The following is an 11789-nucleotide window of genomic DNA, read 5'->3' on the forward strand; positions in this document are numbered from 1 at the left end:
TAACAAGGTTGGCTCCTAATAGGGCTCACTTTAGAAGAGTAAAAATTAGTAGCTAATTACTTGGTGGTTTTTTCCATATTGAGTTTTCACATTAAATCTGGTGTCTCTTGTGTTGATGTTATTTCTTTTATGCATGCATGTTAAATCTTTGTGAATGCTTACTGATTAGTGATAAGTTAACATACATCAACCGAGTTATAGCATTTTTCTGTGTGGCTACTAAGTAACAGCAGTAACTAAATTTATAAGACATCTAAAGGATCTATGGATTATTTTTTGTGGTAACTGATTCACCCCCCACCCACCCACCCCCCCTCCCCCCCCCCCCTCACCTTCTCAGTTACTCCATCTATATTTTCAACAATTGGTATCAAAGCTTTTGGTGCTTACAGGAAGGATTTCAAGGATCTAAGCTAAAGATCAGGATGTCTTACAAGAAGGAAATTCCAAGGCTTAATAGGGATAACTTTTGAACATGGCAAGGTCTCATGAGACTCCATCTAGCTTCCATTGGAGATACAAGATTGAAATATCTTGATGAAGAATATGTGACTCCTTCTAGTACACTATATGTCAATGACATTGCTGAGAAGAAGACTCATAACACTATGATGATAGACATTGCATCTGCCCTAAGCTATGAAGAATTTGATGATGTCAAGAACTGCAAAACTACTTTTGAAATGTGGAACAAGTTGAAATATATCTATGGAGGTGATGATAATGTGAGGAGAGCCAAAGTAGAAAGTCTAAAAGGAAAATTTGATCAGATGAGGATGAGAGAGGATGAAAACATTGCCAAATATGTTGAAAGAGTCAAAGTAGTTGTCGGTGCAATCAAGGCTTCTGGAGGAGACATTGAGGAGGAAAAAATTTTAAGTAAAGTTCTTAGAAAATTACTTCCCATTTATGCAATTAGAGTTTCTACAATTCAAGAAAGAAGATGTGAAGCAAATCATAAGATAAATTCAGGAGAGATAGTAGGAAGATTGACTACATTTGACCTAGATAACTATGACAACTATGTTCTAGCTTCCAAGAACATTGAATCAACATTTGAAGCCAAGCTTTCACTCAAAGAGAAGGACAAAAAGATAAAGGAATCTTACTCAAAAAGTGAAGAAGAATCATAATATAGTTGTGAAAGTGATCTTGAGGTGGTTGAAGCTCTACTAGTAAGGAAATATTCTAGAGGCAAAGGAAAATACAAAGGTAAGGTTCCTTTGATCTATTTTTCATGTGAAGAAATTGGACACATTGCTGCTAGGTGCCCAAACAAGTAAAATAAGGATAAGAAGAAAGGTCACAAGTGCAATGGCAAGAAATATTTCAAATCATTCAAGGACAAAGGTAAGAAAACATGTTTCATGGCTAAGGATTCTAATGATTCCGATGATGGTGAAGATGAAATTGTTTATATTGTTGTGAAAGATGAATTTGATAATTATGAGAAAGATAAAATGGAAATTATCTCTCATGTGAGAAAAAATGATGCATGGATCATAGATAGTGGTTTCTCTCATCATATGACTAGTGACAAAATGAAGTTTGAATATTTTGAAGACTATGATGGTGGTAGTGTGAGATTTGGTAATAATGAACCTTGTTGCATAAAAGGAAGAGGAAGAATCTCACTAACCAAAGAATTTGTATGTGATAATGCCTATTGGGTTGAAGGACTTAAACACAATTTGTTGAGTGTGGCACAACTAATCAATATTAGATTCAAAGTAGAATTCATGCATGGAAAAGCAAGACTATTGGATGACAAAGGAAAGCTGATTAGATCAGGCATATAGACAAAAGGTAACTTGTTCTATTTTGAATTTGGTGAATGTTCATGCTTTATTGCTCAAGTTGAAGAGAGTTGGTTATGGAACAGAAGGTTATGTCATGTGAATATTGATAATCTGGTGGAAATAAGAAAATTCATGAAAGTAAGAGGCATTCCTAGTATAAAGAAACCTAATGTTGGTCTATGCAAGAATTGTCAAATTGGTAAGATGAGAAAGACTAGTTTTAAAAGTAAGAACTATCAGTCTGAAGAAGTTTTGGAAATTGTCCATACTGATTTGTGTGGACCTATTAGAATTGAAAGCTATACTAGAGAAAATTTCTTTATTATTTTGTTGATGATTACTCTAGAATGATGGTTGTCATGTATTTTAAAGAGACATTAGAAGCCTTTGAGAAGTTCAAATGGTATTTGGCTAGAGTAGAGAAGGAAATAGGGAAAAGACTAAAATGCTTGAGGTCAAACAGAGGTGGTGAATTCATCTCCCATGAGTTCAATAACTTTTGCATTGAAAGGGGAATCAAAAGATAGGTATCAGCACCTAGAACTCCTAAGCAAAATGGAATAGCTAAAAGGAGGAACAAATCTGTCATGGACTGTGCAAGAACCTTAATGATTGAAAAGAACATTGCTATCAAATACTGGAAGGAAGTTATCAGCACTGCAGTTCATACTTTGAATTGAGTATAGCTGAAGAAGGACTCATTCAAAACCCCCTATGAGTTATGGTATGGCTATAAACCCAATGTAAGTTACCTAAAAGTATTTGGAAGTAAATGTTATATTCTAAAAGAATCTAGAAAAGGTAAATTTGATGTGAAGGGTGATGAAGGAATATTTTTAGGATATTCTTGCAAGAGTAAAGCATATAAATGTTTGAATTTGTCTACTCACAAAGTCATAGAAAGTGCACATGTAAAATTTAATGAGTTTGCAAAAAGGACTGAAGAAGAAAGAAAAAAGGAACTAGAAGATTACAGGAGATTTTTTTTCATTGAACCTAATATAGTGCCAGATACATTTGTCAATTAGGAAACTTCTACTCCCTAGTTTTCAATCACCAAGTTGCAAGAAGTTCAAACTAAGCTACAAGAACCTAAGTCACATTCATATACTACCAAGCCAATGCCTACCAAGTCTAAAGAACTCAAGCAATAGTCAGATCAGCCAGAATAGCCAAAACTCGAAGTTGAAGTGCAAGAGGATGATAATTTATTTCATTCAAAAGGCAAGGAACCTGTATTAGCCAAGTATGTTAAGAGACATCATGCTCCAGATCAGATCATTGGAGATAGAACCAAAGGTCCTATGACAAAAAGTAAACTAAAAGGTACTTTTTTACTTGCTAATTTTGAACCTAGAAGTGTCAAAGATGCATTAGAAAATGAAAGTTGGATTGAGGCTATGAATGAAGAGATAGAGCAAATAGAGAAGAACAAAACATGGACTCTTGTACCTAGGTCTAAAGATAAAAATGTGATTGGAACTAAGTGGGTATTCAAAAATAAGTTGAATGAACATGGTAAGGTGTCAAGGAACAAAGCTAGATTGGTGTGTAAATGATACTCTCAAGAAGAAGGAATACACTATGGAGAGACGTTTGCTCCTGTTGCAAGATTGGAAGGTGTCAAGACCTTACTTGCATATGTTGCATACAAAGGATTTAAGGTTTATAAGATGGATGTCAAATTTGCATTTTTCAAATGCATACTAGATGAAGAAGTCTACATTGAACAACGTGAAGGTTTTGTTGATCCAGACAAGGACATGGTCTACAAATTACACAAAGCATTGTATGGTTTGAAATAAGCCCCTAGAGCATGGTATGAAAGATTGCATAACTATCTTATTCAGATTGGTTTTCAAAGAACTAATGATAAAAATAGCTTTTACATCAAGGAAGGACCAAATAACAAGATTGTTTTGGCAGAAAATTTTTTGGATGACACTTTGTTTACAGGAAATGATGATCTATGTGAAGAATTTTTAGAGCAAATGAACAAGGAATTTGAAATGTCAATGTATGGTGAGATTAAATTCTTTTTTCATCTTTAAATTTAGTAGATTAAGAATGGTATCTACATCACTCAATCTAAATATATCAAGGCGATACTTAAAAAGTTTGGGATGGCAGATTGTAAACTAGTTGAAACTCCTATGTACACTGGACTAAAGCTTACCAAGGATGATGAATCAAAGGAGGTAGATCAGACATTATATAGATCAATGATTGGAAAGTTGCAGTATGTAGTTCATACAAGGCCAGATATTGCTCTTGCAGTTGGTATAGTTGCAATATTTTTAGCAAAACCAAGAAAAAATCACATGATGGCAATCAAAAAGATCATGAGATACTTGAAAGGCACTAAAGATTATGGATTGTGGTACAAATTTGGAGGTAACCTATATTTAAAAGTGTTTACTGATGTAGATTGGGCAAGAAACATTGATGGTAGAAAGAGTACAAGTGGAGGAGTTTTCTTTCTTGGAAAGAGATTGGTTTCTTGGATAAGTAAAAAGAAAAATTGTACATCCCAATCTACAACTAAAGTAGACTATGTTGTAGCAGCAATGAACTATTCTAATATTGTTTGGTTCAAACAATTATTGGAAGGCATGAAGATGGAAATCAAAGAACCAGTTGTTATTTTTTGTGGCAATACAAGTGCAATCAACATATCTAAAAATTTAGTAATGCATTCAAAAACCAAGCACATTGCAATAAAGTATCACTTTGTTAGAGAATTGGTGCAGGATAAGGAGATCAAATTGGAATGTGTCCATACAAAAGAAAAAATTGCTAACATATTTACCAAGCCATTACCTAAGGATGCATTCTTTTATCTAAGAGGTAAGTTAAGGGTCATTCCCCTATTTGAAGCTCACTAAAATGAAGTTTTAGTGATGCATCAACAGGAATCAAGTTTCAAATCTTTTCAATTGTTGCAGCATAATCAAGGGAACATTGCATATGAATCAGTACTCAAGGTACATTGTTACTCATTTGGCTTGTGTTGTATTTGGCATGTGTTGTCAAAGAGGGAGAGTATACTATCATATCTTTCTTGAATTTGAATTTGTTTGTGAAGAATCTGCTATTTGAAAAGAAGCTATGTAATTCCTTCACAGAGGGGGATTACTATATTTGAGAATTTTGTAGAATAAAATCTAAGAGGGAGAAATATTCTATCAGAAAAACACTTGTTCTCAAATTTTATTATGCTAAGACATGTTGTGTTGCCATCAATTCCAAAGAAGGAGATTGTTGGATATAATTGTTCAATTGTGTGTTACCTTTGATGTTACACAAATGCCATATCCATTATCAAATAGAGTTTACCAAGCTCAGATGGTCAGCAAAGTAAATTGCAAAGTCTAGCAAGCATTTTTTGAAGTTACATTGTGGAGATAGTTTCTACCAAGCTCACTTGGGTGTCGAAGGTTTTTGTAGCAAAAGTTAGTTTCTATCGAGCTCACAAGGTCAGTGAAGGAAAGTTAGTGTTTACCAAGTTCACTCGATCTCCAAAGGATTTTGCAAAGTTTGCAGTGTTTACCAAGCTTCAATTGGTTAATATTGGAAATCATTTTTGGAGCAGTGTTTATCAAGTAGGGTCGGCCAATGAAGGATTTCATTGTTTTGGGAAATAAAGTTTAATTGTTTCATGTAAAGTTTGTAGCCGACTGATGTAATGACTATTGGTATTTATAACTTGTAAATGAGATAACTGAATAATTTATTAGGTATAAATAAAAGGTCAAGTTTTGAATTCAAATGTATAAATGGATGATGAATGAATGAGCATGCAAGTGAGTTGATTGTATGAAGAGGAAAGTGTGAGTGAATTTTGAAGAAGGATCAAATATCCTTGAGGAGCAACAAAGGTGTATTCAATCAAAGAGGATCTAATGAAATAGAACAGAGATCTGTAACAACAAAGTTCAATTTCATCTCATTCAAGTCACTTCATTGTTACTTTTTCATCATTTTAGCAGTGATTCCTAAATCTCTTGACAGAGTTGGTTTAACAGCCATTTTTGTAAACCCTCTAACAAGGTGGACAATTCTATTGAATTGTTCTTAAGTCCTCTAGCAAGGCCACTCCTAGTAGGGTGATTAAATCCTTTAACAAGGTCACACCTTATAGTATGTTTTGTAACCTTTAACAAGGTTGGCTCCTAATAGGGCTCACTTCAGAAGAGTGAAAATTAGTAGCTAGTTACTTGGTGGTTTTTTTCACATTGGGTTTCCATGTTAAATCTAGTGTCTCTTATGTTGATGTTATTTCTTTTATGCATGTATGTTAAATCTTTGTGAATGCTTAATGATCAGTGATAAGTTAACATACATCTACCGAGTTATAGCATTTTTCTTTGTGGCTACCAAGTGATAGCAGTAACTAAGTTTATAAGACATCTAAAGGATATGTGGATTTTTTTTTTGTGGTAACTGATTCACCCCCGCTCCCAGTTACTCCATCTATATTTCCAATAAGTATCATTGTAGTCAGTTGAGTTGGAACCATCAATCCTCCTCCATTATGATTGGCTTTCTTGGTAAAGGTAATTTCTTCATCGAAGACCTTTTCTAATGTGTCGATGTTTGCAACAAATAGCCTTCGTAGAAAGATAGTTGTAAGATGGTCCATAGCATTAAGATAGATCTAGATTGCAACTTCAACTAGTATAGTATATGGTGTGTCCAACTTTTGGAAAGTCATATGAAAGTGATGATTAAAATGTGAAATGGTCTCTGCTAGATCCCTTTTTATTGATATGAATTGATGATGTATCATAGTCGGGTTAAGGAATGTTTTAAATTTGTCAAGGAACAACTTTTCAAAGGTGACCCAATTCTGGATACATGCTAGTGACAAATTAACGTACTAGTTTCTCCCAATGAGTATGGGAATAAACATAGGACCACATTCTCCTGTTGAGCTTTCTTTTGATTGCATATTTCTTTAAAGACTTTGATATGGTACTTAGTTGTTCATGTTTCTCCATAGATGAACCTTAGGAAAAATTTCTCAGTATTCATGGAAAGATCATTAAGTGCACCTTGCATTTGCAAAAAAGGCCATCGGTGGAGGATTTGGTGGAATGATGTGTGGGAGTTGGTTCAGAGGTGGAACTAGAGATGATGAAATATGAAATGGAAGTGGGAGAATTAATGGTAGTGCTTTGTCACAGTGAAGCTTACAAAAATGACTAAGTTCTAAAAACTTTGGTTCACTATCTAAAGATCTTAAAGCTCACCAAAATAGAGATGGTGGATCAGGATCTTCTAGCTTGTGTTAATTCTAGAAAAAGTGCACACCTATAGAAGCACACTCTCAAAACAACACACCTGCACACCTTCTGATAGTTTGAGATGGAAAATTTTGTAAACATCTAAAAAATGCAGAATTTCAAAACAATGATTTGTTTTTCTCTTACAAATGGTTTGAGGCCCTCCTTATAGGAACACTTCTATTGAGCTATCATTTTGCATGATGTTTAACAACATGAATCCTTTCGAACTCCTCTCTTGAAAAGTTAATCTAGGATCACCTCCAAGGTTCTGAGTGATCTTGTCACCTACTAGAATCCACTCAATTGAAGATAAATGTGTATGTTCATGAGGAGGCCTTTTCTAGTTCCAACCACTTTTGAATAATATGTTTGATCTTTTGTTTCAAAAAGTAACCATAAAAGAGATATATTTTTGGTATTTTTTATTTTATGATGAATGCAATTTATCGATGCAGCTATATGAATTCCTATTTTAACCAAGTGTTAGCAAAGAAAATAATAAAAAATAAGGTAACAAGAGAGTAAACAAGATAACTTGAAAATGAAATTGCTAACGGACATAAAACACTATAACAAAATGTCTATGAGTTAAATCATCAAAAAGATCAGGTAGGAAACTAATAAAAATAGGAGCAGTGCTTCCTCAATTCCACTAATGCAATCATCAATGGAAACTCAATAATAATCGAAAGATGTTTCACTTCTCATCAAATCTCAAGGCCATGGAAAGTATACTCATGCAAGATAGGAAGCTATGTAGGAACAATGGATGATCTTTTCTCCAACTTGGTACATCAAAAAAATTTGTTAACACAAGGCAAATACCAGAACTAAAAGGTCACACAATCATAACAAAACAATAAAACCATAGGCTCCATTATTATTCATGAATGTGCATTCACAAAATAACACACTTTAGAAAGAATAACTACACTTCGAATGAGAGAAAAAATAGTGTATATTATTGCATCAAAATAATAGCATGGAGTATATATTACATCCATGTATTTATAAGAAATAATCTCCTCCGTTTGTGCAAGGAGTGAGAGTTCTTAAAATGCAACTCATGCTAAAAATTAATTAAAAAAATATAATTATATACAAACTAACTCTCTAAATGGTGCTAACTAGGTCTCCACCCTTGTTTATATCAATTAATGGGTGCATGAGCCTTTACATGACTTAAAACAATGAAAGAAGAAGTAGATAAGAAGAAGAAAGATGAAAGAGGATCTGAGAGACACTGGAAGCTCTAAAAATAGAGCTTGGCCTTCTTTGAATGTTTCTATGAGTTGAACTATTGTCAAAATGCATTGAATGCTCTTAAAATAGCAACTAGCAGTTAATTGTCGACACACTATTGCTTCTTCATAATTGTTGATCCATCTCTTTGAATAGCGCACCTATGCACCTCTATGGCTACTACACCTATGCACCTTGATGGTAGGTTTCAAAAAATGCAAAATTTTCCCAAGTGTCAAAATTGAATTTCTAGCATCTAGGTTTTCTTCCCCTTTACACCAAAATGATGTCTTTATGTTTTCCCTTAAACTTCTTGATTATCACAATTACTTGCGTAGCCTCTAGTAAATCCAAAGCTCCATACTTATCCTTTACTAATTGTCTATAATTTTTGACCTCTATATGGGTTGCTGCAAAATCCTCAAGTTTGGTGTCCATCTCCAACAATACCTCCTCAATCTTGAATGTTTGCTTGATATCTTCATCCAACAAAGTATCTTCGATGGTTCCTCAGAATTGTTGGACCATTGATTGCACTATGTTGAGCTTGGTTTTTTCCTCATCTTCAAAAATCTCAAGGCAAGCAGCATTGTAGTACCTTTCTAGTTCCAAAAGTTTCTCTTGAGTTTGTTCCCTTAATCTCTAAATATCCTTGTGTAGTCCTTGCATGACTTTATGACTGGTGGATATCTTCTCAATCCATTAATCATCAAGCTTATCAAGCTCCTCAGCAGTGTATACTTCCATGAGTGTACGATACCTTTGGCTTTTTATTGATGTCAAGGCATTTAAGTCTTTTTCTCAGGTATGTACCTCATCCATCAATCCAAAATACTAGTTCACTATGGACACAAACTTATTTGTACTAGACTAAATATGGTGTAACAGGTTCAAGTTCCCCTATATTATTTGAACACCTTTCTCCTCAAAGTTCTCATGCCATTGCTGACATGCCTCTGAAAATGGGTCTAACTATACATTCCCCTTCTCATTTCTCTCTAGTGCATAACAAGAGTGATCTTTGGATGATCTAGGCCCATTGGGCCTAAACTTCCATGCAAATATCCTCTCAAAATATCATTTTGTTTCCACAAAATTAGCAACTCATACTCATCCAGGGCCATATATCTAAACACCTCTTTCATGCCTATAGTGATCATAATTGTTGTGGTATCTACCATTGGCTTTCCTAACATGACCTCCTTGATCTAGTACTAATACTTAGGATCCAGTTCCTTGGTGTCAGTATATGGAGGAGGAATAGCTATATGTGTAAGCAAGTCCTTATCTTGGTTCTTCATAATGAAGGCTAGTGCTCGTGCATCACCCATAGGTGGATCAGGTTTCTTGATGCCTTTAATTAGCTCTCTCATTCCCTCATTAGTAGTTAAATTCAACTACTTCTTTTGCTGAAACATTGCCTCCCTCTTCAGCCAAGCTGGTGTGGTGCCCATTGGAGACATATATTTGATTGAAGAGGTGATTTCTATTGTAGGCCACTTCCCCTATTTAGTCCTCTCTGGAGTCTTCTCCCTTTGAGATAGTTCAACAATTAGAGTCTATGTATATTATGGACATGCCAAGATCAGAGATACCAAACTAGTTAATTCCCCTTATAAGTCCTATTATGCATATTAGTGCACCTCGTGCACCCTTACAGGTGTGCTAAATGTTCCCTAATTAACAATTTAGGTGTAGTTGTGCACCTACACATGTGCACACCTTGATGGGGTGCACACATGAACATGTGCACAACTACACACATGCGTAGTTGCACGTGTTCTTAGTGAGGGAAATAAATAATTTCTTAACGTTTTATGCACAAAGGGTGCACACATACACACAATGATGGGGTGTGCATGTGTGCACCCTAATATGTCTTTTATGCCTTTGAAAGCACACACAAAAAGTTAATCATGTGTGAACCTTGGAGAGGTGCGCACATGTGCACCTTTTTCCTTGGGCATTTTTTTAACATTTAAGTTTCTTATTTTATTTAATGGAAGGTACGTACATGTGCAACTTGAGGAGGTGTGCATGTGTGCACCCTCCGTATGACTTAGGTCTTTTAGGTTCTTTGTTTAGGTCTAGGCTTCAAGGTAGAAGAAGGTTCACACATGTGCACCTTGAGGAGGTGTGCATGTGTGCAAAATTCTAGTTTCTTACCTTAGTTTAGTGTTTGTGTGCAGGTTTACAAAGGGAGCACAGGTGAAGATGTGTGAAGGTTCAGTGACCAAGAAAGCACAGAGAAGAATGAACAAGTAAAGGTGGGGTTTGGGGTTTATATAGACCCTGGGCCCTAGGTGGACACCTCTAGAAGTGCACACCCTTTAGAAGTGTGCACCCTCTGGAAGTGCGCACATGCACAAGTGTGCATGTGCACATATTTGAAGGGATATGAGTGCACACTTGTGCACTAAATGCACCTGCACACCTCTATAAGGTGCACATGCACACAAGTGTGCTAATGTGCACTTTTGCACTAAAAAACACAAAAGTTTCACTTGTCCTCCTATTTTGACACCCCAAATGTCCCCAGTCAAAGACTAAGGTTTGACCCAAACTCCTAGGGGTGTCCAAAAATGACCTAGGCCCTAGACTAGGGGTCTGGGAGACAAAAATTTACTACGGGGTCCCCATTTCTAGGAAAAATGGGGCATGCACTGTGAGACCACAACAAGTTGTTGGCTCTTTGTTTGTGTGGCATCTATGTTTTCATCCTAGAATTCTCTTGTTTTTTATTGTGAAGATGAGAGTATTTATGAGAAGAGTTAAGCTTGTTAGTTGTGAAGGGTGGAGGAATAATGCTACTATATGTTACCAATTGCGTAAAGTAGGTGTTACTCTTTTTCTTGAAAGGCTCTATGGTAACAATGAGAAAGTGACTAGGATATTTCTCCAAGAAGGGAGGAATGGGAAGATTGACTTGTTTGGAAGGGATGTGGTGGTTGATGAGAGTATTTTGGCTAAGGTGAGAAGTCTCTCAACAAAGGGAATTAAATTTTATAGGGATAGGACATTATTTGAAGGGGGTTGTGAAGATATTTCCTAAAACTAAGGAGGAGAAGGAGAAGGTTGTCAAGGCCAAAAAAATCTTAGTTCGTGGTAAATCAAATAAAGGAAATATGGAATGAGGTCCTCAAAACCATTATGGGATATTTCACTTCAACAGATGGTAGATTTAGTACTAGGTCTTATAAATATCTCTCGATAATGTCAAATCACCTATACATAAGGTGTTTATATCTTTTCCATTTTATTTACTCTTCTCAATTAATGCTAGCATCAATTATCATTGGGAGATCCTTACAAAGAAATTTGTGTTACACCAAGGTGTTATCCTAGTCATGTTTTACCATTTTAAAGAGAAGGCTATTCAAAAATCTATTGGGGCTCTTTCTACTACTTAGGAGGTTGGTAAAGGAAATGGAAGCTCAATTAACAAATGATAGGAAATGGA

The sequence above is a fragment of the Cupressus sempervirens genome, chromosome 11 (genome assembly GCF_028749045.1).
Source record: "Cupressus sempervirens isolate cs-2001-9-10 chromosome 11, ASM2874904v1, whole genome shotgun sequence".
NCBI lineage: Eukaryota > Viridiplantae > Streptophyta > Pinopsida > Cupressales > Cupressaceae > Cupressus > Cupressus sempervirens.